The sequence below is a fragment of the Sarcophilus harrisii genome, chromosome 1 (genome assembly GCF_902635505.1).
Source record: "Sarcophilus harrisii chromosome 1, mSarHar1.11, whole genome shotgun sequence".
NCBI lineage: Eukaryota > Metazoa > Chordata > Mammalia > Dasyuromorphia > Dasyuridae > Sarcophilus > Sarcophilus harrisii.
Genome location: NC_045426.1, coordinates 656,574,513 through 656,602,278, shown reverse-complemented (window position 1 = coordinate 656,602,278; position 27,766 = coordinate 656,574,513). Strand labels below are relative to the sequence as shown.

At 40.9% G+C, this 27,766-nt stretch overlaps 1 protein-coding gene across 2 annotated transcripts in view; it reads left to right on the top strand.

The window, feature by feature from the left end:
* The first annotated feature begins 1,797 nt into the window (after positions 1-1,797).
* FZR1 (fizzy and cell division cycle 20 related 1) overlaps positions 1,798-27,766 on the top strand; it is an 88,899-nt gene continuing 62,930 nt past the window's right edge. Inside the window, exon 1 of one of the 2 annotated variants that reach the window (XM_031947884.1) lies at positions 1,798-1,817. The gene's annotated coding sequence lies outside the window, so the exon portion shown is untranslated. Of the gene's footprint in view, positions 1,818-19,797; positions 20,013-27,766 lie in introns of those variants that run through there. The other variant, XM_031947883.1, reaches the window with a different exon arrangement.

Below are 27,766 nucleotides of genomic sequence, written 5' to 3'. Positions count from 1 at the left end.
ATGTAGCACTACCCTTGACCTCAATGAAGATCTGACAGATAGAAAGGGAGTGTGGGCAGATAGGAGAACCAAAAAAGAACAATGTCACAAAAACTTAAACAGAGTATCAAGGCGAAGAGGGAGATGACCCTGTCAAAGGCTATAGAGAGGCTAAGAAAAATGAGGGCAGGTAGAGTTGATCAATGAGAGATCCCTGGTTACTTTGTAAAGAGCAGGTTCAGTTGGATGCTAAGGTCAGAAGCAGAAACTCAAGAGGAGTAAGGAGAGGAAGTAGAAGGGTAAGTGGATTGTAGAAAGTCTTTTCAAGATATTTAGCCATCAAAAGGAGGTGAGAGAGAGGACCATAGCTAAGCAGGGGGTGAACATATCAAGGGACAGGTTTTTTTGAGATTGGGGAGGACATGGCAGTGGGTCAATAAATGTTTATTAAGCGCCTACTATGTGCTAGGCATTGTGCTAAATGCTAAGGATACAAAAAGAGGCAAAAGCAAGTGCTTATAGTCAAGGAACTTACAAGCTATACTCAAACAACATTGTAATCTAGAGGAAAACAAGTATATACAGGATAAGTAGGAAATAATTAACAGAGGAAACATGCTAGAATTGGGAGGGATTAGGAAAGGCTTCCTATAGAAGATAGGATTTTAATTCCAATTTAAAGGAAGCCAAGAGACAGAGATGAAAAGGTATGGAAGGACAGCTGGGAAAAATGCCCAGAACTGAGACATGGAATGTTTTTTCAAGCAATTGCCAGAAGGCCAATGCCATTAGATCAAAGAGTACATGGTGGGGATTTAGATGTAAGAACTGTGCAAAGGTAGTAAGAGTGGGGCTACAATGCAAACTTTGAATGCCAAACAACAATTTTGTATTTGATGCTGGAGGTGATAGGGAGCCACTGGAGTTTGTTAAATTTCTAGGAGGTGACATGGTCATTCAGAACTTTAGAGAAATTACTTTGGCTGCCAAATAGAAGATGGATAAAGGGGAAAGACAATAGGCAGAGCCACCAAAAAGCTATTTGTAACAGACCAGGTATGAATTGCTGAGAGCCTGTGCTAGGGTGATGTCATCATCAGAGGAGAGAAGGGCCAATTGGAGAGAGGTTCAGAGGTGAAATCAACAGGCCTTGGTGACAGATTGTTCATTTGGAATAAGAAATAGTGAGGAATCCAGGATGACACTTGGGTTGGGAGACTGGGAAGATGGTGTGGCCTTTAGAGAATTTTAAATAGGGAAAGATAATGAGTTCAGTTTGGGATATGTTGCATTTAAGATGGCTGCTGGACATCCTCTTGGAGATATGTGAAAGGCAGTTGAAGGGGTGAGACTGGCAGTTAGCAGAAGAGCAGTTAGGCCAGGACAGATAGACTTGAGAATCATCAGCGTCAAGGGGATAATTAAGTCCATGGGAGATGGTGGGCTCGCCAAATTTTGAGACAAGAGAAGAAAGCCCAGGACTCTAGCGGACACCTCTAGTGAGAGGACAGACTGGGATGAGGAGCCAGTAAAGGAGACAGAGAAAGAGCAATCAGACAGATAGGACAGAACCAGGAAGGATCAGCGTCCTAAAAACCTGGAGGTAAGAGAGTGTCAAAAAGACAGTGATCAGCAGGGTCACAGGCTGCAGAGAAGTCAAGGAGAAGGAGGATGGAGAAAAGTCCACTGAATCTGGCAATTATGAGGTCATTGGCAACTCTAGAAAGAGCAATTTCTGTGGAATGATGAGGTCAAAGGCCTGAGTATAAGGGATTAAGAGAAGAGAAAGTGGAGATGCTAAGAGGTACCTTCTTAAGAAATTTGGCCACCCAGAGAAGGTAGGAGATGGTGGTTAATGGGAAGGAGCAGGTGAAAGTTCTTTAAGGTTGGGCAGGTTTATAGGCAGCTGGTAGAGAAAGAGGGAGAAAGCAGTGACAGAGGGGATGGTTCCCTGGAAAAGAAGGAATGGAATAGGAGGATTTGTCCATATAGAAGGCAATAAGGATCACCTCTTCAAGAGGAGCCAACAGAGGAGGGGAGACCTCCTGGTTACAATTTCATTTTCTGTTCAATATGAGGCAAGATTCACGGCTGAGAGGGTGGGGAAAGGCCTATGGCCGGCCCGAGAGCAAATGAGTGGAAGAGACCACCAAGGTGGGAGATGGAAAAGGATGATGGCCTGGAGAAGAGGTGACAAAAATTTGCAGTGGATCAGGTCAGCACCACTGGGTGACTGTGAGTCCCGAAGCAGTGGGGGGGAGTTAGCGCAGCCACAGTAGGAGACCGTGGGATGTCCCAGACAAGGACAGTGTAGACTTAAGCTGAGTCGGCCAGGGGCCGGGATGGAGAAGGGAGGAGAACTGAGGTGTAAGGTTTAGAGGTCACCGTGGGGACAGAGCAGGTGTTCTGCCCGGGATGCTGGGCCAAGGCAGGGTTCGAGTGGCCGCAGATTATGAACACTTGGAGGAATTCTCCAGGTCCTGAACTTGGCCGGGAGCCCTGGTGGGTGCTGACCAGGTTAAGGAAGGGCATGGCCCTTTGGGTCAGCAGGGGCCTGGGGTGGTGAGGAGCAAGGACTTAGCCTAGGGGTCCTGGTAGCCAATTGGAGGTTAGGAAGACAAGCCTCCTCCCACCTCTGTGGGAACCAATTGTGAGGCCCGTCTGCACCTGGGTGCCCACCCTTATTCCCTGATCCTCTGCTTCCAACCCCACGAAACTTGCCCCCTAATGAGTCAGTGGAAGACCCTTCTTCCCCACTCTAACTGCCCTGGGAAGATCCCCCCTGGCCACTTGGGAACTGCAGCCAGCCCAGCCTGGGGGTAATGATTTGGTGAGTAAGACCCTCCTTCCTTACTTTTTGTCTGGGGAGCAAAGAGTCAGTGCAGCAAGATGAGTGGCCCTAGGCTCTGGACCCAGAGGGACACCACTGCTTCATTTAGGCCCACCTGGCATAGCGGGCAGCGCCTCTTGGCAGACATGATGGGCGCTGTCTTCCTCATGGCTGCCCCCCTGACAGCTGCACAGCCTTGCTGAACCCACTGCAGGGGCTCCTGGCTAGCTCAAACACCCACTTATTTCTTCTTTGTCTCATCTTTTTAAAGAATGTTAAGTGTTATAATGTATAGGACCAGGACAGTAGGACATTTACATAATTTATAAATGAGTGAATTTTAGGCATATCCCTTGGGGAATATATATATAATTTTTAATTTATAATTAAAGTTTGGAGATTACCCGTTTAGCAATGAGGATGTCGGATTAGTTAGCTTCTAAAATCCTATTGTATACAGTAAGCACCAGATCTTTTTTTGGCAAGGCAGCTGGGGTTCAGTGGCTCGCCCAGATTCCACAGCCAGGAAGTGTGTCTCAGGTCCTCCTGACTTCACTGCACCGTCTAGCTGCCCCCCTAAGAACACTATCTTAATCCCCCTCCTCCTCCCCCCACCCCCACCCCCCCACAGTAACTAATACATAAAGCTGCAAGGGATCTCTCATCTCATTCTCCTAGGTGCTCCTGGCTCATGTGGTGTGCAGCTTTTATTCACATGCTCTGAGAAGTTAGCCAGTGAGGGTCCACCTAAGGTGCTCTCTCTACACTTTGCTACTTAGTACATTTGTTCTTTTTTTTTTTTCCTTTTAGTATTGTTAGGCTGATGTTTGAGAAGCAGTTGTGGATCTAAATGAGAAGGCCATGGAGCTGGAATCCTTAACCTTTTCTTGTACTTTGGCCCTCTTAGTAATCCATTCTTAGAGAGAAAGGCTAAATGTTAGAAGTTAATGAAAATAAATGTGTAATTCTCCCTCTATCCAATTTAACAGACTCCCTGAAATCTATTCAGGGACTCTCAAGGGAGCCACATCCTGCTTAGATTAAGAAACTCTGCTGAGGGTTACTACCTGAGTAGTAACTCGGAGATTTGATGCAGGATGCTGAAAAGCATCTGAAAGGCTGGCCCACCTTCTCAAGGCCAGATTCTTCTCTTTGAATGCTTTGAATGGTATTAACAGAGGATCATTGAACAAAATTAGCTTTATGGTTGTATCTATTAAGAGATCTTGTATTAACTTACAAAGAAACAATACCTTATGAGAGGATAGCTTTTAAAGATACTTTTTGCCATACTGAATCAAAAGTTGTTTTTTTGTTTTAAATAATCTACACATAATTAACACAACAGAATTTTGTATGAAATACACCTTTCAAAGACTGGTGGTGTGGTCTACTATAGAAAATTATTTGGTAAAGTTCCTCTGTTGCCTTGTAATATTTTATTCAAGGATATTCACACATAAATTTTATATAAAGAGATGAGAATAGCATGGTCAAGAGCTTTTTTAGGTCCTAGTAATTAATCTTTTTTTGGTTTTAATTCTGCAAATGATCTTTTTCCTGAATATTTGTTATCTTTTTCCTTCCTTCCTTTCAGTTATTTTGAAAATGACCCCTCAATGTTTTGAAAATTGTGTTAACTCTCACTGTGATTTCTTCTGTGTGCCCTTAGCCTGGGTCAGCCAGCGTTCCTAGCCTTTATCCTTTCCATGGCCATTTCTATTTCCTCAGATAAGAACATTTGTATCAGAGGTGTTAAAAGTACAAATCCAGTGGTCCTACTGCTACATTGACAATGGTTATTTTCTTTGTCATTAATCTTTGGGTTTGTTGCTTTTGCTTCTAGACCTTCTCCAGAACACTGACCCCAGAAACCTGGACAAATACGTTCTCTTTTTTTTCCTTTCTGGTTTACCTTGGTTTACTTGGAATGATCTGATTTAGTCAAGTCATGCTAAGCAGGTGCTATATTTTGTTTTGCCCTCTCTGTGTTTTTGTGACACAATTCTTAAGAGCATATCATCTTTACCATCTTCTGTCATACTTTAAACTATTGTATCTGGCTTGCATGTTTCTTTCAGTGACAAGGAAAGTACTGCCTAAGATATAGTAGTGTCTGGGGTCTTTTGACTTCTTTGTGGTGATTGATTTATATGAATTACAGTAGAATATAAAATCCTTGAGATCAGAAACTGGTGGGTTATTTTTTCCCCTTTATCTCTCCAGTATACCACCTTCTCTGTTCATTGAATTTAATGTTCATTCATTCACTTTTGTTAAAATTTAAATAGGAAATAGTGTAATAATCACCCATTTCCCATGGTTTATTATCAGTTGTTTGAATGGATCAGCATAGAACTTGAATAATTATACAGTGTCTTCTCATCTCTCCTAATTTGGTACCGATTTTGACTTGTGTTCCAAATAATTTATCATCTCACAACATGCATGTACACCTTATTGGGGACTGATTCTTAAATGAATAATCATTTTTTGTTCCTTTAAGATAACATCAGTTACATTTTTGGTGCTTTCATTTGGTGCTCATTATGTCAAAAGCTTTCCTGCTATCTTTCTGAGCTTTTGGCCTTTTTCTTTTAATCCTGAAAATACTTTACAATATTTTTTTCACCGTTTTTCCCAGAGCCCACATTTGCATTTAATTCACCTAATGTCAATATATTTGTTGATTTGGTTTAGAGGATCTTGCCAAGTTTGTCATAGAATTTTCTACATCTTTGTACTCTGCACCAGATGTTCTCCATAAAAATGTAGTTATCATTATGAGGGCAGTCATTTTTTGCTCTTGTTTATCATGAGTGTTGCAAGACAACTAACTAGCTTGTGAAATTTTATTTCTTGTTGCCGTAGGGCAAAAGATTCAATTTACCAAACTTCTGTTAACTCTTTTACTTCTCCTTTGAGCCATTATTCTACTAAGTAGTAAGATGGAAGAAAGGTTTTAAGGTGAAAACAAAGGAAAAAAAGCTCTGATCTGTATCAGGAGGCTGAAGGGTGCACATTGAAGACAGAACAAAAATACAGCTGAATTTTGAGAGCTAAGAGAGGTCTGAGACCCCAGCCATAAAGGAGGAAGTGCTGCTGAAGGCCTCAGGCTGAGGCTCTGTTGCACCACTGTTCTATAGTGAGCCATGTACTTTAGACTGGGTTCAATCCCAGTTGAGCCTGCCTTTAAAGAGAGAGGCCATGTTCCCTTTTCTCATATTCTTTGGCTTTTTAAACGTCCTCTACCCAGATTTTTGTGGCAACAAAGAATTGGAAACTGAAACTGAGGAGATACCCATCAACTGGGCAATGGCAGAACACATTGTGGTATATGATTGTGGTGAAATACTATTGTTCTGAAAGAAATGTCAAGCAGGATAGATTTCAGAAAAACCTGGAAACTTAAATATAAACTGATACTGTTACATGAAGCGAGCAGACCCAAGAGAACATTGTATATAGCAACAATAATACTGTGAATAACAGCTATACTCAGCAATTTAATGATCCAAGACATCATGAAAAATGCTATCCACATCCAGAGAATGAACAGTTAAGAGTCTGAATGCAGATGAAAGCATACTTTTTATTATTAAATCTTTTTTATTTTAAAAATATATACATAGATAATTTTCAACATTCACCCTTGAAAAACTTGTGTTTCAAAATTTTTCCCTCCCTTCCTCCTACCCCCACTCTTAGACAGCAAGTAATCCAATATGTGTTAAACGTGCAATAATATTCCATAGCATTCATATACCATAATTTATTTAGCTGATGAACATCCACTCAGTTTCCAGTTTCTTGCCACAACAAAAAGGGCTGCCACAAACATTTTTGTACATGTGAGTCCCTTTCCCTCCTTTAAGATCTCTTTGGGATATAAGCCCAGTAGGAACACTGCTGGATCAAAGGGTATACACAGTTGGATAACTTTTTGAGCATAGTTCCAGATTGCTCTCCAGAATGGTTGAATCAATTCACAAATCCACCAACAATGTATTAGTGTCCCAGTTTTCCCACATCCCCTACAACACTGATCATTATCTTTTCCTATTATCTTAGCCAATCTGAGAGGAATGTAATGGCACCTCGGAGTTGTTTGTCTTCATTTGCATTTCTCTGCTCAGTAGTTATTTAGAGCACCTTTTCATATGACTAGAAATGGTTTCAATTTTTTTTCATCTGAAAATTGTAAGAAATGGCTTGAATTCTTATAAATTGAGTCAATTCTATATATGTTTTAGAAATGAAACCTTTATCAGAACCTTTGAATATAAAACTTTTTTCCAGTTTGTTTGTACTCACCACTTATAATCCAAATTATCCATTTTGCTTTCCATCATGTGCTCTAGTTCTTCTTTGGCCACAGATTCCTTCCTTCTCCACAGATCTCAGAGGTAAATTATTCTTTGTTCTTCTAATCTGCTTATCATATCATTCCTTATGTCTAAATTATGAACCCATTTCAACCTTATAGAGTGTTAGGTGTGAATCTAGTTTCTGCCATTCCAATTTCCAGTTTTCCCAGAAATTTTTGTCAAATAGTGAATTCTTATCCCAGAAGCTGGGATTTTTGGGTTTATCACATACTAGATTACTATAGTCATTGACTATAGTGTCTTGTGAACTTAACCTATTCCACTGATCAACTACTCTATTTCTTAGCCAGTACCAAATGGTTCTGATGACTGCTAGAAAGCATACTTTTTAAAACAAAAAATTTTTTTTCGGGGGGGGGGGGTCTGTGTTTTCTTTTATGACATGGCTAATATGGAAATACGTTTTGTATGACTGCACATGTATAATTATATTAAATTGCCTGACTTTTCAAGGAGCAGGAACTGCTAGAGAGAATTTGGAACTCAAACTTTTTTTAAAATGAATGCTAAAAATTGTTTTTACATGTAATTGAGAAAAAAACTAAAAAATTTTTAGAAGTGTCTAATTGCAGCATCTCAGAAGTGATATTACTTTAGGTTCAGTTCTAGGGTCTTCTTAAAAAGGGGAGCAAAACCAAACATCATAAAGGAAATAAGCATTTATTATGTACCTATTATATGCCTAGCACTGTTCTAAACTTTTTAGAAATACCTTATTTAATCCTCATAACAATTGTAGGTCATAAGTGCTCTCATTTTCCCCATTTTATAGCTGAGATATAGCAGGCAGACAGATGCTCAATGAGCCATACTCATAGCTCATAGCTCATATTAAGTGACTGAGGGCAAATTTGAACTCGGCTCTTCTGGACTCCCACCCAGTGCTCTCCCTATCACACCATCTACTTAAATCATCCCAGAACATGATCAGTTTTCAGGACTGCTGTTGGCATTTTACAATTTGACCTCCAGCCTGTATTCTCCAAACAGCTCCCAGCACACAGCTACTGTTAGAACAGTCAGACACACTGGTGGTACTTTTATTGGTCCTTTTCTCCAAAAGCAGTTCCTCTGGGAATTACCCATTACCTGGGGTCTTCCAAATCTTTTCCCTACCTGGACACTTCCATCTCAGGATGTGATCCATCCAGGATCAGGAAAGGCGGCCCAAACCCAGGTCTAGGCTTCCCTGGTCAGGAGCGTTCTTTAGAGCAGTCCATCTTTTCCCACTCCTGACCCCTTTTCACCCAAGAAATTTTTACTTGATTCTGGATGTATAGGTATATAAAATAGGCATGCAAATCGAACATTTACTGATAATACAACGTAAAGAAATTTATTTTAATTTTAAAATTAAATTTTATTTCGATAGACATATAATCTTACCATTTGTGAAAGCTTTGCTTTAGATGCCATATCCTTATGGCTGCAGAATACAAAGTTACTTTCCCGCACCCCGTTCTCAAGAGCAGTTTATAAGTCTTGTCTGGATCAGTGGCCAGAAAAGGAAGGGGAAAGGAAGGGAATGGGCTTCTGGGCACCCCCAGTCCCTTTTCTTGCCAGTAGGAAGCCTCCTCTCCATCTCACTGCAGAAGCCCTTTGTCTAGGATTCCCCCCCCCCCCCCCCCCCCCCCCCCCCCCCCCCCCCCCCCCCCCCCCCCCCCGCCCCCCCCCCCCCCCCCCCCCCCCCCCCTCCCCTGGGGCCCCCCCCCCCCCCCCCGCCCAGTTAGAAAGAGGCCCCTCAAAATTTGCATGTGGGCACCTAGATCCAAAATCGCAGCCCTTTTGGAAGGGGGCCATCCTGCTCAGACAGGACTCCTTGACTGTCCCACGAGTTGGGTTTCCGGGAGGCAGAGGGACCCACAGCCCTCAGCCTCGCTCGCTGACCAGTCATCATGATCCGCACGGGGCAAAAATCCGGCCCACGGGCCGTAGCTCAGGTGGCTCCGTTCTTCCGCGTCTGACCAAGCTCCGATCCCCCTCAGCACTGGCCAGTGGCCCTTGCTCTCATCCGCCATTCCCCGGATCGGGCGTCCGCCCCCTCACCCCGGCTTAGCACATCTAAAATAACGTGGCACTTTGGTTTGTCCGGGTTGCCCTCGTCGCCTTTAAAAGTCACATAACTGTTGTCACATAAAAATGGCCCACACATTGATGAAGTGGGAGACTGATCTCCTGAATTCAGCTCCTGGGTGACCGGGTGCAAGTCACTTTCCCTGTTTGCCTCAGTTTCCTCATCTGTAAAATGAGATGGAAAAGGAAATGGCTCCAGGATCTTTGTCAAGAACCCCCAATGGGGTCACAAAGAGCCAGACACAAGTGAACAAAACATCTGCTGTGTCAGCCCTTCCATCTTAAAGCAGGCTGCACTCTCTCCTCTGGCCACTAGTAGGCACTCACAGCCCAACTGTTTCTCTTAGTTGCTTTGCACATTCACACACACAGCGTGAACCCAAGTCCACGTTGCTGCTACTTTCCCATTTCTCATCTAGTGGAAGAAAATATTTTAAAGCATATTAATTGGTACAGTTACTTTGACTCCACTCCTGTTTGGAATAGCTACTCCCTAGATTTCTCTTTCCTCAGGAGCCAGTGAATTTAGACACACAAAACATGGATCGCTGCAGTTTTAGTGTATTTGCAATTAAAGTAAAAATAAACGAGAGAAAATCTCCTAGTACCACTGATAAGATTAGGCAATATTATTTGGCTTCCTTCTGCTGCTTCTGATGCTGGAGAAAGTCTCCATGTGCTAAAGCAGTTTATAGAGAATGGGGGAAGAGGAGACACTCCCAGAGTCCCTTGGTGATGAAATAAGGAGAGTTTCTCCGGTTCACCCAGTATAACTTGCTAAGCAAGACTTCTAGTCCTGAACCTGCCCCCAGAAAGCTCTGGTCTTCTTGCAACATATGAGATTAATATGAACCCAGGACAGAGCCTTCAAAGTACAAAGGTCCCAGAATCTGCTCCCTTTCTTAGTTACCTGGGCTTTGGATGATTCAAATGGGCAAAGGTGGTGAAGTTACCCACAGGTTATAACAAAAGGAAAAATTTTGATGAGAAAAAAAAGTTATCTAGAAGATAAAAGTATATATACTTCTAACCCACTTCAATCTTAAAAAGACATATATAAAAGCTAGAAGGATGGGCAGATAATGGAGGAGGAATAAAAATGGTGTCAGGAGTGCAAATGTGCAAAGTGAGCTGAGGTTGGTAAATATATTTAAAAGATTTAAAATTTTATTGTTATTTATTTTTTACAGCAGTGAGGACCATTTCATGGAAGTAAAGGCTACCCCATGGAGCATGCTTAGTGGCCCTTTTTGGTTCTAGCCCACCATTTCAGTACTTGGATGAGTGCTCCCTATTCAAATGACCCAACTCCATGTGCTAATGATTCAGTGATAAAAGTACTTGGTATTTTGATATGATGGAGGGAAAAAACCTTGAACACTCCCTGAGTGTCCTCCCTTTGCCCCATGTCAGCAGCTACTTGGGGGAGAGAGGGAGATCAAGGCTGCTGTGTTAGGTAAAAGTACATTATACCCAACTAGCACATTCTGTTTAGGAGTGGTGCTCTTTCCTCCCACCTTCTAATTACTATATGAAGCATGGATTCAACTAGATAATCTTGTTCCTCAGGACCCTGGGCCCCTGACACTCTAGAATAGATGATTAAAGAATGGTTATCAGCTTCAAAAGGAAACAAAGCTCACAAGTATCTAGTGGGGGCTTCATCAAAACAGGTTATGCCAGATTAATTTGTCTCCTATTTTCTCAGATTTAATACAGGGGAATCAGGGAAATGCTGTGGATAGAGTTAACTTAGATTTTTTTTTTTTTAAAAAACAGAAACATAATTTATTTTATAAAATTAACAAAAACCAGTCAGGCTGGTTGAATGGCTAGACTCAAAGAGAAATCCATTTCATGATTTCTTAGAAGAGGTTTTGAATAGAGTGCTGTAGGGATCAAAAGAAGCCCAAGCTTGATTATCTACACAGGAAAAAGAATGTTTTTTGCTCATATTTCAGCATATATCAGAATGGGTACACTGTGACATTATATCTGGGACAGGCAATACAGACGGACAATGAGCTGAACACATAGTTGAAAAGTAATGTGGACTGTATTATTTTTTGAAAATTGCAAAGTAGTGTTACTGACCAGGTCACCATGCTTCCTATAAAAACCAAAGTCAGTCTTTTTAAATGCAAATGTTTTCCTGGTACTCCTTTTGGCAATGGGACCTGAAAGACTACCTGACCCTGAGGAATTAAATTTCTGAGGGCATGGGTATAAACAGGCTGCCACCTATAACTAATGAGGAATAACAAGTTTTGAACAGAAGTAATGAATATCATCAAAGAACCATGTGACAAAAGATGATTATCTAGTCACATGAGAAGGGGATGGATTCTCATAGGGCACCCAGTATCATCCAGAGAAAGTAGAGAACATTTCCAGTGTATTGGATAGTTCCGCATGGCAAACATTTGGGAGGACATAGATGGGAGTCTTTTTTTCCTGTTTTATTTCAATTTATTTATTGGTTTTTAACATTCACTTTTATAATATTTTGGTTTCTATTTTTTCCCTCTCTTCTCCCTTCCCAAGATGGCAATTAAATCTGATAATGTTATATATGTAAAATCATATTAAACAGATTTCCACATTGGTCATGTTGTAAAAGAAGAATCAAAACAAAAGGGAAAACTCATGAGAGAGCTGCATTCAGATTCCATAGCTCTTTTTCTGAGTATGGATAAGTATGGGATATGAATTTTTTGGAATTGTCTTAGATCATTGTATTGCCAAGAAGAGCAAAGTTTATTAAAGCTTCTCCATGGATTAGAGACTTACTAAAAGGGTGGGACTGGAATCTATGTCATTGGCGAGATTGGAATCTGTGTCAAGTTAGTGAGATGATAGATCCCTCTGAGTATGGAAAAATCTAAATTAGGCTATAATGGACACAAAATAGAACCAAAAAGCAGTAGGAAAATTTGAGTAGGAAAAGAATGTTTTGCATTTGAACATTAGCTGGAGGTGTCCTGTCTGCAGGCAGAATCACAAAATTTTGGAGTTGGAAAGGACTTCAGTGGCTGCCTTATTCAATCTGTACCTAAATGAGCGCATTGGTCTGTACAACATATCCCCCATGGAATTGATGTAATATGATTTTGTGGTCCCCTAACCTTGAGGGACTTCTGTTCTAATAATAAGTCAGTAGTCCTAAATCTTCTAGCTTTGGAGTCATTCAGTTTTTCCCTGGAGATGTTAAATGAGAGAGATATCCATGGCTGTCTAAGACGAACTCTCTCCCATTCCTTTTTTTTTTTTTTTTTTAATCCAAATGTAAGCTATTTTAGCTATCCTTTTTACATCTTCTTCCATTTCACAGTATCCTCTAGCCAACCAGATCTTTTTGAATTCCGATTCTTCACATCCAGTGTTTTAGCCACTGTGCCTGTCTATGTGTCTCATCTACAAGTCTGGGTCTGTTTGACTCAATGACTTGCATGTGATTCATTCTCCACAGACTTGGGCAAGAGTTTTTCAGGGGGTGAAGGCTGAGTATTTGGCCCTCCCTTCAATCTTTGTCCACTAAAAAGAGGCCCATAAGATACGTGGCGTGTGGAGGAAGCAGATATGTGTTTAGAGGCTGCCACAGTGGAGGAATGTAAGCCCTGAGATATGCTCCGGTGTTTACAGAAGGGAGGTTGTGAGCCAGAACCAGCAGGCCTGAGACAGAAAGATAGAACAGAATGGGAAATTCTGAACTTAGCTAGGAGCTCATGTGCACAGAGGTCAGAGTATTCATTGGACTCCTGATGGTAGTTGGTGAATTAATTCCCTGCTCTGGCCCTCAATTTTCCCAGTAGTAAAACTCAAAAGTGACTCAAGGGATAGAATATGGAGCCTGTCATCCGGAAAGCCTGAGGTCAAACCCAGTTTCACATCCTTAGGAGCAGACTGAAAAGTAATAAGTCCCTTAAATCTATTTGCCTTGATTTCCTCATCTGTAAAATGAGCTGGAGAAGGAAATGGCAAACTACTTTAGAATCTTTGCCAAGAAAACCCCAAATGAGGTCACAAAAAGCCAGTCACGACTAAAAATAACTGAAGAGCCCAATACAAACAAAGTCTGGTGGCCTTTAGAATCTTTAGGTTTCTTCAGGTTTCAGCTCAGATGCCAGCTGCTCCCCACGCTCAGGATCTCCCCAGCTGTTCACATTGTCATCCTACGTTAGGTTTTCTTGGCTAGAGATGCAAAGACACAAACATTAACCCCTTACTTCAAGGAACTTTTCTGTACACCTCCCAGTAAAATGTAATTTTACTGTAATTTGGTAGGATTGCATGTAGGAGGAAATTAATAAACATTTATTGAATGGAAATCATGAATATTCTTTGCCCCAGTTAACCGCTTTGTCTCCTGCTATAGAAGCTCTGGTGACTTTGTTTGCTATAGATTAAAGGTTCCAAAGCACTCAAGAAGCAATTGGTAGGTCTGAAGCTGAAGGGATATAATCCATAGAAATAAAAATATTAGTCTGAGTCTTTGAATTTAGCAGAGACCTTGCCCTGTAGTTCTATTAATGAGCAAACATTTTCTCCTATCTTTTCTCCCATCTATTCCTTTTTAGCTTTTTGGAGCTGCCCCAAAAGAGGAGGGGGGATCTAAGAAAAGCCATACAGTAGCTATTATGCAGGTACCAGCTCTAAGTGATGGTTAAACTCTTAAGGGCATTTTGGCCATATTGGATGTTTCCCAGGAAAGAGGAAAACGGGGAGTTAAATTATTAATAATATTAATGATTCAAGTTTCTATGGTGCTGTAAAATTTTTATAAAACACATTTCTCACAACCGTCTACCTGCCCTTGCCTATATAGGTGGAAGTCATAGCATGATACAGAGTACAATTAGATGAGTAAACCTACAAAAGCCCTTTTGAGAGACTTTGAGGTCTCCCAACTCTCCTACCTGTATTTTGCTGATGAAGAAACTCAGACAGGAAATGATTTTTCCAGGTGTGACCCAGCAAACCAGTGGCAGAGCTGAGACTACTAGGGCTGGGAACACACACACACACACATACACACACACACACACACACACACACACACACAGACTTTGCTCCTCTGTGTGTATGTGTGTAGAGGAGAACATTTTCTTATCTCCTTTCCCGAACAAGAAAATTATGATTTTGAGGGGTCAAAAGGGAATTTACATGAGCATATTTTTTAAAAGTTTATTTTCAAAATATATGCATAGTTTTCAATATTCACCCTTGCAAAACCTTGTGTTCCAATTTTTTTTCTCCCTCTCTTCTCCCTAACTTTCCCCTTAAACGACAAGTAATCAATATGTGTTAAATATGTGCAATTAGTCTATACATATTCCACAATTATAAGAGCATATCTTTTTTTCTCCCCTATTTCTCTTTGCTTTATTGTGGTGCTCATTTAAAGGATGGCATGGCAGTTTTAAGTCTAGTACCATTTTTATAAAACAGAATAACCATCACTAAAATTCCCAAATCCTTAAAATGCTACAAAAACATCAAGATAATTAAAGATACAATCTCTCCTCCTCTTGGATAGCATGTTATAAAATCATCTGAAGCTAACACAGAGAAAGAATTATCTTCTTTGTTATACAGTGAAGATCACATTTGACCACTCTATGTTACAACATTCTAGAAACTGGCTTTGGAATCTATTTTTTTGACTGATCCTAGAAATTCTTTCAAACTTTTCCCCAGAGCAACAACACAGGTTTGAAAATGAGGTATCTACCACTATTTGGGCATATCTTGAAAGCATCCCAGTATCATTAGCATGAGTCCCTCTCACAGAATTTAGAGCTGGAAAGAGTCTTATAGATCATATAGTGCAAGGTTTCTTAACCCTCTTTTTGTGTGTCATGGATCCCTTTGGAAGTTCAGAGAAATCTATGGACACTTTCCCAGAATTTTTTAAAGTGCATAAAATAAAATACATAGGATTGTGAAAGGAGCCAGTTATGTCAAAATAGTTCTCAAATTTTAAAATAAGTTTTTGTTGATATTTTCTGTTTCTTACATTACCATAGTATCCCACCCATCTCTTCCCCTTCTCTTCCCAGAAAACCATCCCATATGATAAAAAGTATTTATTTGAGGAGAAGGAAAAGATCAACACAACTGATTGATGTGTTGAAAAAAAATCTAAAACCATATACAAAGGGTGTCATCTGTGGATTTCCCACCTAAAAGAAAAAGGATAGGTTGGGGGTATTCATGTATCTTTTCACTTGATTTTCATTTGAGATTTATAATTTTGACTTTTTATTTTTACATTTACTTTTAATTGTGTGTGTGTATGTTGTACTTTCCATTCAAATTATTGGTGGTAGTTACTGTGTATATTCTTTTCTTGGCTTTGCTTACTTCATTCTGTATCAGATCCTGGGAGTACAAAGAACATTTTCTTGAAGAACAGACATCCATTTATGTCTGTACGGAATAAATATAAACCCAGTCTTCTGCAGAGGGCCTTCCCAATCACTCTCTCTAGTTCTCTTCCTTGAAGATAAACTCCAGTTTGCTCTCTTGACTATATCTTACATATATAGCTGTTTGTATGTTGGCTGCCAAGGTACAGAGGTGGGAGAAGTGGTGGGGTCCTGTGTAAGGTGCATCCAGGAGGTCATTCTGGCTGCATTGAAAGAGAGAGGGAACTTCCAGGTAATAGAGCTGGAGAGGTAGAGTATATGCTGGAGGTTGGAGGTTGACTCCTACAGAACAGTTGGCCACCTGTATGCCTTGTACAGGTATCTGCTCTGAGATCTGCTCACAGTGTCTCAAAGGCCCTTAGAGTTTTCTGCCTTTGTAGGCAGCAAGAGGAAGGCCTGAAGTAGGGAGGCCCTTACTCCTTTACCCACTTTTTCCCCTCACAAAGTTAGCAGGTAAAAATTAGAACTACCTACCATATTTCAAATAGGTGGTCTAGGTATATGGTGCTCTCTTTTATGGGTTCAAAAGAAATACCTTGGGCATTTCAGTGGGGCAGGTGAGTAACAGCTTTTACCAGTTTAGTTTTCCACTCTCTCCATACTTGGAATTAACAGAAATTGAGAAGACTATACATATCAGGGTAAAAAAAGTCTGAGCTTCCTGACTACCGACTCTGCCAGTTAGTTGCCCCAGATCAAAGAATACATAGTAGGGAATAAGGAAAGTTTCCAAAGGGAGATTATAAAGAACTTTGAACAGGGATTTGATCCTGGAGATGATAGGTAATCACTGAAGTTTGTTGGATCTGGGGGATGACAATCAGATCTATGTCTTAGGAAAATCACTTTGGTAACTGGAGGATGACAATTGGAGGGAGAAAAGCTTTGAGGCAGGCAGACGCACTAGTAGGTATTCCCATAGTCTAGTAGTGAGATAATAAGGGCCTGCTCAGAAGGGTGACCATGTCAGAAGAGAGAAGGGGTGTATTACAGATGTTTTGCAGGTGAAATTGGCAGGCCTGGCAACGGCTGGAGAATGGAGGGTGTGAGATGAGGAATCTTGTATGGCTCCTATGTTACAAGTCTAGGCAACTAGCAGATGGTGTTGACCTCTGTATAGAGAAACAGGGAAAGATTTTTAAGGGGGAGGGAGAGTAGGGGAAAAGATAATGAGCTCAATTTTGGATGTGTTGAATTTAAGACATCTGAAAAACAGTGGGAGGTGCAAGACTGGAAAGTCAGCAGAGAGTTTGAGGCAGAGATGTAGATTTGAAAAACACTAGCATAGAGATGGAAATTAAATCCATGGGAACCAATGAGATCACCAAGTGAAGAAATATGGAGGCAGAAGAGAAGGATAGAAAGGATTCTTATGATTCCAGGTGGTGATCCCAAAGGAAAGGAAGCATACTGAGAAGGAGCAAGCAGGTATGAGGAGAACCAGGGAGTGATCAATAGTGTCAAAGGCTACTGAGAAGTCATGCAGAATGAAGATTGAGAAAAGGCCAGAATAAATCAGCTTTTTCATTTAGGACAAAAAAAAAAAAAATTCAGTTCTATCGAGATCAACGATCTCATTGGGGTGGACAGTATTCTTAAAGCTTCTAAGATTGCAGATAGTAGAAGTCAAGGGGCATGCCTGTGGCTCCAGAGAGCCCCCATTCACCATTTAAAAGTTCACTTCTTTCCTGTTTTGCCCAATCTCTCTCTCTCAAAGTCTGCTTTTCTGTCCTCCAAAGTTTCATTACCCAGCAAAGCATCCTGGCTCAGAAATGACTCAGTCAGAAATCAGTTGTCTCTGCTCAAGCATTCCCTATCACAGGGGCCACCGCAGGCTTGACTGGGGAGAAAGAATTACAGTGAAATGAGCCAAAGTTGTGAAGGACTCCAAGATCCAATCAGAGGAGATTATCTTTGATCCTAGAGGCAATGGAGAACTCCCAGAGCTAAAAGGAATGTGGTAGTCAGACTTTTGCTTTAGGAAGATCACTTTGGCAGATGTGGGGAGGATGAATTGCAGTAAGGAGAGACATAAGATAGTGAGAGCTAGCTATGAGACTGTTGGAATCCTCCAGGTGAGAGGGTGCGAGTGCCTGAAGACCTGGGCTTCCAAGACAAACTCAAGAGATGTGGTACTGGTAGAAATGACAGAATTAGGCCAAGGATGATCTTGAGGTTGTGAATCTGGATACCACGCTGGTGGTATCTCAACATGGAAATTAGAAAAGAAGGGTTTGGGAGAAAAAGATGAGTTCTTTTGTAGATATATCAAGTGGTATAATACATATTTGATTGTTAGGTCAAAATCACTCTCAGCATTTGCTTTTGTATTAGTAACTATAGGATAATTTTGAACAGGAAAATCTTTAGCATTACTGTTTTGTGGTCATGCTTTTGTGCAGGTGGAATACAAAGAGAGGTAGAAGTGTCAGAGCCCTATGTTTAAATCTTGATTCCTTATTACATTGGAGAAGCCCTTAATTTCTCCCAGCTTTGGTTATCTATAAAATAAAGGTGTTGGATGACCTTGCCTAGCCCTGAGTCTATCACTTTATAAAATGCTTTTAATCCTGATTTGCATAGCATGTAAATAACATCTACTTTTTTTTTTTAATCTTCATTTTATAAATGAGGGGGACTCCAAACTTAGAATGGGCAGCTGGTGTAATGGATCAGGCCTGAACTCAGGAGGACCCAAGTTCAAATCCAGCCTCAGACACTTCCTAGTTGTGTGACCCTAGAAAAGTCACTTATCCCTGTTTGCCTGTTTTCTCATCTGTAAAATGAGTTAGAGAAGGAAATTGCGTGATCTCCAGGATCTTTGCCAAGAAAACCCCAAATGTTCAGATCAAAGAGTCAGACACAAGTGTAACAGCTGAACAACTACTACCAGATTTAGAGAGAGAAGTGATTAGTATTCAGTCACCTAGCTAATAAAAGAAGTGCTATTTTCAACCAAGATCTTTTTGTCTCCAAGATCTTCCTGCCTCGGAGACCAGCGCTAGTCACGGAGCTCTTATTAATGTTTTAAAGCTTTTAATTAACTAATAGCTTAAAACTTCACTAAGGCTTTTGGGACTCCTGTATTGGGAAGATGACCTGAACAAGGATGAGTTAAGGCTAAGAGGTGACCAAAGGGATGTGTCTTCACTGAATACTAGAGCTAGAGGGGAACTCAGAGGTCCTCAGATCATAGATTTAAAGCAGGAAGAGTTCTTAGAGGTCCTTTAGGGCAAGGTTTGGTCAGGTGTCTGGAATCTTTGGGGCTCTTTGTGGCTGGAAGCAAAATAAAAAATAATTTGGAAATATCCTAATCAAACAAATAAAAGCACAGTGGAACACAGATAACATGATGCTCGCAGGGATTCCTTGCTTGTGGTCTTTGGCAGTCTGATGAAACCTATAGACCTAGTTCTCAGAATGTTTTTAAATCCCAAAATAAAATACGGAGAATCACAGATAGAGCCGATTAATACCGAAATAGTTAACTCTACAGAGACTATTTTTCTTTTAAAAAATGTGCATGAACCCTTCGTGTCTGGTCCAACCCTTTGTAACTGGGGGGCGAGAGACTTAATCCTCATCTCCTAACAAGCAATGGGGTTTGAAGTGCGCCGAATCCGGGGTTCTTTCCCTCGGAGAACTGGCAGTTCTCAGCCCTAAGCCATGCAGAGTCTTGCGAAACAGGTGCTATATCCTAAGAGCCCAAGGCTCTCTCCCAGGATTACCTAGGACTCCCCCCCCGTTGCCCTTAGCAACGCGTGGCTCGCCGCTTCCTGTATTGATTCGAATAGTCAGGGACGTCATTCCCTCCCGAGATGCCCTTCGCGCGCCGGCGCACCCAGTTCCGCTGCGGGGACCTTGGTGGAGGGGGTGGTGTTTAAGGAGGAATTGGGCGGGGAGAAGGAGGAGAAGAAGGCGTGGCCAAGCGCGCGCCCGGAGCGAGGTTGGCGCGAGGCCCGGAGTCCGGCGCGAGCTTCTCGGGCCGGAGGAAGGGAGATTCGGCGCGGCGCGACTGGGCTCGGGAGCGCGCTTGCGCGCGAGCGCGGGAGGGGGCCGGGCGGGGGCCGGGCTGGAGGGCGGGAGGGCGGGAGGGAGGGGGCCGGCGGCGGCGGCGGCGGAGGGGAGGCCGCGGAGGAGTGGCCGCCGCCATATTGAGGGAGCGCTGAGGCCGGGAGCCTGACAGCGGCCGGGGCCTGGCTGTGCAGTGCAGCTGGCGGCACTGCTGCCCTGCCCTCCCCGGTGAGGCCCGACAGACGGACGAGACCCAGCGGCCGAGGGAGCGGCCGGCCGGCCGGGCGCAGGCGGAGCCAGGTGAGACGGCCCGGGGAGGGACCGGGCCCGGGACGGGGACACCCCGCGCCCCTGTCCTGTCAGCAGCGCCAGGTCATCTCCTAGCCCGGGGCCGGCCCCTACCCGTGGTGCCTGCTGCCCTCTCAGGCCCCCCGGCTCCCCCCGTCCCCACGTCTACTGCTGTCCCCTCTGCCCAAGTCGCCTCCGTTGCTGACCCTTGCCTGCCCCTCTCCCCCGTGTAGGGCCTGCTGTCCCTCGCCTGCCACCCCTCCACACCCATCCCCCCACCTGTGCCTCCGCGGCCCTCTCCCCTGCCTTCATAAGTGCCCCCGACATTCACCTGTGCCTGCGCCCGCTGCCCGGTGCCCCTCTTCCCCCTGCTTCCGCAGCCTAGCCTTGTCTCATAGACTCACTTCTCTGTCCCTTTCCCTCCGGGTTCCCAAACCCACTTCCATGCTGGGCTCCCTCCGCTGCCGATCTGCCACCATTGCCCCCGGCCCTTCTCTGCCCTTCTCAAAGCACTTGTGCTCCCCCAGCCCTGCTCTGGCCCCGACTCGCCCCCCCAGCCCCGCTTAGTGTTCTCCAAACCCAGGCTTCCCTGCTGAGAGCCATGCCCCCCTCGAGCCGGTCCCTTTCCCTCGTCAGCCCCTGAGCCCCAGTGGGCCCTCTTCCCCGCTCCCTGGGCATTCTGCGGAACCCCGACTGCCTTAGCCCCGGCCCCACTCGGTCCCTGAAGCTGTCTCAACCCCTTTTATTTTTTTCTTTTGAACCCCTTTCCTTGAGACCCTTCTCTCCGCATCAAATCTTTTTAATGGCTCTTCCCTGTTTAAAGGAGTTATCTTTCCTCCTCCTCCCCTCCTCACTTGAGAGTTGAAAAATTAAGGATTCTTCAGTACCAAACAATTTTAGGGTATACCAGGGCAGGGGTCCGAGAGCTATTGCTACGGGCTGTGGTTTATTTATTCCCCGGATTATTTATTAGGATAAAATGCCTTTACTGATTTGTTGGCTGGGAGCAGCAACTGGTTCGTATGGAAGCCTCAGACGATCCCTTCCATCCCTTGGTGGTCAGTGCCTCCCCACCATATCTGTCCCAAGGTATGGGTGAAAACTTTTATCCAAATTAAGGAGAGTGTGCCCATAAATATTGCCAGCTGACTTTAGGGACCTTAAAATTACTGGGGAAATGTGAAAAAATAATATGCTTTGAGGATGGAGAGACAATGTGGGGAATCAGTTGTACAGTTGTTTGGAATCTGATAAGATTCCTTTTTTTCCATTTTCCTGTTGATCATGGATGTTATGAGGGTGAGGAGATATGTCTGGTGAGGATTATGGCTTAGTCACAGAATGCATTGAGCCCTGAATTACAATATCTTTCTGTAGAAGTTTTCATTTCTTGATCCCAAGAACTTCAGAATTCTTTGAGAAACTAGAAGAGAGCAGAGGCAAAAAAGTTGAACACAGGTGTATGGCACTCCAGTGATTGACTTATAAGATTTTAGTTAAGAATATAAAATTCTACCAATAGATTTTAAGGAGAATGTTTTAATCTATCTTCCTATCTTTGAATAGTTTTTTACCTGAGAGATTGTTTTTTCATAGAGTTAGGGTTTATCTACTTGATCTATCTTAACTACACATTGAAAAGTCTTTCACATCTTGAGATGGTTGTTTTAAAGGGTTGTTTGAACTATAGTGGGGAAGAGAAGAGATTATTAGGAAACAAAAAAATGGGAGATTTTTCTACATTGATTTTTATTTTAAAATTATTTTCTTGTGTTCACATTTACATTTTGAAAGAATCAATCATTACATATTATACAAAAGAGACTTCTATAATAAGGTAGTTCTGAAGATTAAGAATTTGGTTATGAAAACCTTTGCCTCTGTGTTTACAGGTATGGATTATAATAAAAAGTCATTACCATTTTAATGACTGCCTAGGAGATTGGTAAGGAAATTTCATTATCTATAGTGCTTGAAATTAAAAATCATATAAATTCATTATTAGACCTGGGAAGGACCATATAGAGAAGTTTATATCTTCCCTATTTTATGAAGAAACTGAAGCCCACAAGCAACAAGTGGCAGTCAGGATTCAAGTCAGCTTTTCACATTATTGTCCCCAAGAAGGACCTTCTATCAATACCTTGACCTATTTAATTTGAATTTTGTTACTGACATCAGATTGTTGCCTCTGGAAAGAAGTGGCCAAGGCTGAAAATAGTACATTCCATTTTCATTTGTTTCTGTTATCTGAATTTAGAATATAGTACAAATGAGGCTGAGAAACTATCCTAGGATAAACCACTTCGTTACTTTTTATAGACTCTTCCAAACTTGAACTTTCTTCCTTCTTCACTTCCTGCCTGTATTCTACATTCACCTGGGATGCTATCCTTTGTTTTCACAGTTTGTGCTCATGCCTGGAATCCATCTCATTTGCCTTTAGTTAACTCTTGTCGAAGCTCTACTCTTCTTCAAGGGCCTACTACTCAGAGGGCACCTGCTTTTATCAGATGTGTGATCTCTCTCCAAATGTGAACTTTAATAATAAACATCTTGTGCTTCTGCATTTAAGGATAACGTTGGTATGAGGGAAAAAAACTGAACTAGTGGCAGTGATCCTCTGTTTCGTTCCAGCTCTGCCAGTAATTTACCATAAGACATCAGGAAAATGAGTTGGACTACAAGCTATCTGTGATCATCCCTTTTAGCTCTCTGATTTTTATGACTGACTTTCTGTTATCTTGATGTGTATGCATATCCTTATTTTCCTTGATGATATGAAGATTGTTGTGTTTTTTTTCTTCCCAGTTTCTTTACACAGTAGCATCATAGATCTAGAGTTGAAAGAGACCTCAAAGAGCATAAATTGAAGCCAGGGAGCCTGTGACTTAACAAGGCCACAATTGAAGTGCTGAAAATTCAGAGGTGGGATTTGAGTCCAGACCTTTTCATTACAGAAAGCTACTACTCTTTTCCACTGTACCATAGCCTCTCAAGAGATGCTTGATGAATTGTCTTTAAATATATTTGTTCACCAAGGCGGTCAATAATCCCAGCCACTCCACACCCAGTACCTCTCCTTGCCTAATGTGGACAACACAGTGCACTTATATCTTGACTATTAAAATTTCATATGTAAATATCAATATGAAATTATACATAAATACGAATAAGTAACTTCTCCATTGCTGTCATTTAAATTCATATAGTTTTACAGCCGAAAGAATTTTAGAAGTCATCTAATTCTTTTATTATAGAGGAGAAAACTTGAGACCCAGAGAAGGGAAATTGATCTGCCAAAAGTAACACATTTAATTAGTGGCACAACCTAGACTAGAAAGGTATCTACTACTTTTTATACTGTATCCTTCTTCAATGATGGCTAGAATAATTTTCATAGATGTTGAAAGGATGAATGTTATGTGTTAGGTGGTACCCATAATAGAAGTAAATAATATAAACTCTTTCAAAGTTTATTAATGTTGGCCTACTTTCCTTGAAATAGGAAATCCACTCCTGTGAATGTTTTAGATAGCCTTACCAAATTTGCTAAAAAATCAATTTCCAGTTTAATTTACACTTTAGTTCTCTTTCTTCAGCTTCACTATAGTATTTTTTTTTTTGCATCTCAAGTCTTAGTGCAGTTGGTCTGAAACAGAAATTTTTGGGAAAAGTACGAGTACTGAAACTTCTGACTGGAGGCTCTTTTGAAATCGATATTGTTAGGTGAAAAGAGCACTGGATTTGTTGTCAGAGTGCCTGATTTCCTGTTTGGGCTTTGCATATATAGTACCTGTTTGACCTTGAATAAGTCATTTAAATCTTTTAGTTAATGACCTTAGTTTTTTCCTGTAAAATAAGAAGTTAGAATATCCCATGTGTCTATATATATTTTTAAAAATACTTCTCAATTGAGTCTCAATGAACCCTGCTTATAAAGTTCTTTTCCTGAATAACTCTGATAAATAAGTGACTTCTGTGCAAGATTTTGTGCCTGGTTCCAGGGATGAAATAAAATATAATTCTTGCTCTTGAGGGGAGCATCAAAAGAAGAGAGATAATACAAATTGATTGTGTAACATAAATCTGACAGTAGTGCTAAGGAGTTCTTCAAAGTACTATGAGAAATTTAAAGAAAGAGGATCACTTCTATTGGAGGAGAATCAAAGTAGGCTTCATGGAGGAGATGTGGGGGGCCCTGAAGATCTTAGAAGGGAAGAAGTGGGGTCCCATTCCTAGAATGTAAGATGGGATGAGAATTAAAGATAATAGTATGAAGGCAGATTGTGGAAGACTTTGATCTTGTATTTTATGTGAGTGGACACTGGAAGTGACTAACAGTTTTTGAAAAAAGCATTTAGCATTTTTGTGTCGAGGATGGATTGGAGAGAGGACACATTAGCAATGAAACCAGTTAGGAGACTTTTGACATTGTCTTAGGGAGACATGAAGAATCTAAACTAAGATAGCTAAAGTAGAAGTGAGAAGATCCTAGAGATGTTACAATTGATTAGATACTGTGTTTGGGGGGATGACTAGTAAAAGTCAAAGAAGGAAAGGAGTAAGCATTTGTTAGGCTCCTTGATTTTCTTAGTACTGTGCTTAAATGCTTTACAAATATCTTGTTGGTTCTTAAAACAGCCCTTCAAGGTTTTGTTGTTGAGTCATTCCAGATTATTCATAACCCCATGGATGATAGAGGTCCAGGCCCTTCTATTCCTCCACCATCTCCCAAAGTTACCCAAGGTCATGGTTGTTGTTTTCATGACACTATTCCTCTCATCCTCTACTGCCCTCTTCTCCTTTTTCCTTCAGTCTTTTTCAACATTAGGGTCTTTTCCAGTGAATCCCTCTTCTTATAAGATGGGTAGTGTTATTCCCATTTTACATTTCAGGAAACTGAGGCAATTAGGTAAATGATTTGTCCAGGGTCATATTGCTAGTAATTGTCTGAGGATTGATGTGAACTTAGGCCTTCTTGACTTGAGGCCCAGTATACTGTTCACTGCATTAGCTAGCTATCTAAAAGATGATTAAGGTTTCAACTATGGGTAGTTGGTGTTCACAAGAAGAAATCATACAAAAATTTTTAATTATCTCTGCATTGATTCAGTTACTCTCTTTAAGAAGAAAGTACTAATCTAAATTTTGATTTTTTTTTCAGACCTTTTGAAATCAGTTCTTAAATTTAGGCACCTAGTTGTTAAGAGTAGAGAGAACAGATTGTATTATATTTGAGTTGACACTGGGAAGCTACTAAAGTAGTTGTTAGTTGAAGAGCCATCAGAAGCAGTGCATTTGGCAGTTTTATTGTGTGGAGGATGGATTAGAAATCCATCACATGATCTTTATTTACCTTGATTTCCTCATCTGTAAAATGAGAATAATAATAGTACTTGCCTCCCAGGATTGTTTCAAGGATCAGATGAGAATAATGATTATAAAATGCTTAGCACAGTCAGTACCTGGCACATACTTTTATTTGCTGTTATTAAGTTGAAATCCAGATGGTGATGAACTAAATATCTGAACCTTCATTCCTGACCAGGACAGGATATAGTAATCCTCTCATGGCAGATAAAACTGATTGAAACCTATGGATCATTTTAGAGAAATCGAAATGCCAGAATGCTTTTCACTTATATTTCTTAAAGACTTTTCTCCCAGGAAAAATGAAGATTTCTAAGTAAATTTAATAATCCTAGTGCAGAGTTGGTGATCAGATGGAGTCATTCCTGAAAGGAATATTTCCACCATGACTATGTCTTCCTAAGTGAAAATAATTAGCAATAGCAATATAAAGTTGGATGGCATTAGGATGTTGCCTTTGAGGATACATGGCTTTGTCATTTTCTGAAAAGAAATGGTCAAGGGTTGCAATACATTAAATAATTCAAACATCAGGGAATCAGTTACCAAATCGATACTTCATCTGTTCAAAATGATACCAATAAAGTCATTGTTTAATGAAGAGTATACTGGGATAAAGAGAAGCCCAGATTGTAAAATCCTTTAAGAGCAGAGGCTGCCATTTAGCTTCCTTTCCAGCACTTCGTATAGGGCCTTCCACATTCTACTTATACAATTTAATTCAAACCTACTTGGTCCTACTTGAGAAAATGGGGGACAACTACCAGTCAACTAATCTTTTTTCATATGACTTGGAACAAATGTACACATTTTGAATTTCAGAAAATTCTACTTTCTGTGATATTTTATTATTTTGTAATGTCAAGAGACTTCTATAGAAAAACAGGGAATTTAATAAAAAAAAAAACTTAAAACAATAATATCTTTTGTTTTTACATCTTCATTTTCTTATACATTTATTTACTCCCTTTCAGACTCCCATCCTTTATACAAGAAATTTTAAAAAGAAAAAGAGCTCAGCCAAACCAACCAACATATCAATCAAGTATGATTTTTATAAGTATTGTTCCATACCCATAATTCCTCAGTTCTGCCAAGAAAGGAGTACGGAATGTGTTCTCATATTTTCTCTTTGGGCAAGATTTGAATAGTATGTCAGTTAATCAGCATTTATGAAGTACTTACTGTGTGCTAAGTACTGTACTAAGTGTAAAAGCATTCAAGTTTAATTTTGTTGTTTTGCCATTTAAATTGTTATAGTCAATATGTGTATTGTTTTCCTGAGTTGTGCTTTTACATCATTTTGCAACAGTTCTTAAAAGTTTTCCATTATTTTTTGTATTCATCATATTCATTATTTCTTAAGACTATTAGTATTTCATTACATTCATATATCATAACCTTTTAACCATTCTTCTATTGATTGGTTTCTAGTTCTTTGAAAGAATGCAACTTTCTATTCTTATCTGAAATGTATAAATATATTTCTAGTGGCAGATCCAGATCTATATTTCCAGGATAGTTAAGGAAGGTTAAACATAAAATTAGAATCAATATCTTGTAGTGGTTACAGGGTAGACCTTGGATTCAGGAAAATCTGTATTCAGATCCTGCCTCTGATATATAATAGTTGTGTGATTATGTGCAATTCAGCTGATCTCTGAGAACTCCAAGAAGTTCTCTTAGATGCTAAATTATAGAGAAGTTGTCTTTTTTTACTGTTGGAAAGATTTTTCATTCTCAGGAGCATACCAATGAAATCACTTCTCTGTATTTCTCTCTCACTCACACCCTCTCCCTTGCTCTCTGTCTCTCTGTCTCCATCTCTCCCCCCAAACTAATGAAATCATAGGATGTCAAAGGTCCTCCAATCTAAAAACTGATATTGCACATAGGAAGAGTGAGGCCTATAAGTGATAATGCAGACTGTGTCAGTTCTTATAGCCTGTTTGTGCTTGAATGTGGGGCTGGACTTGGTCTTCGGTTCCAAATTTTTTTTTTTCTGCTTCCCTTTCCTTTTTTTTTTTTTTTTTTTTTTTTTTAACATCTTTCTTTTCCCTACTTTGAGTCAAACTCTGAGAACTGGGTGAGACCTCAAAAGCCATCTGGTCCAAACACCACCTGAAGCAAATATCCCCCTTCTCTCATCTGGAAAATGTGGAGGCTAGATTAAATGTTTTCTGAGATTCCTTCCAACTTCTAAATCTATTATCCTTGGCAAGTTGTTCAGTGTCTGCTTGAATGCCTCTAATGACAGAATCTTCTTCCATGGTTAGAACTCTCTGATTGTTAAGAAATTCTGCTTTGTATTGAATCCATATCTTCCTGTCTTGGGTATCTTATCATTGGCTCTAGTTCTTCTTTGTAGGACAAATCCTTTATTTGGATTTTGA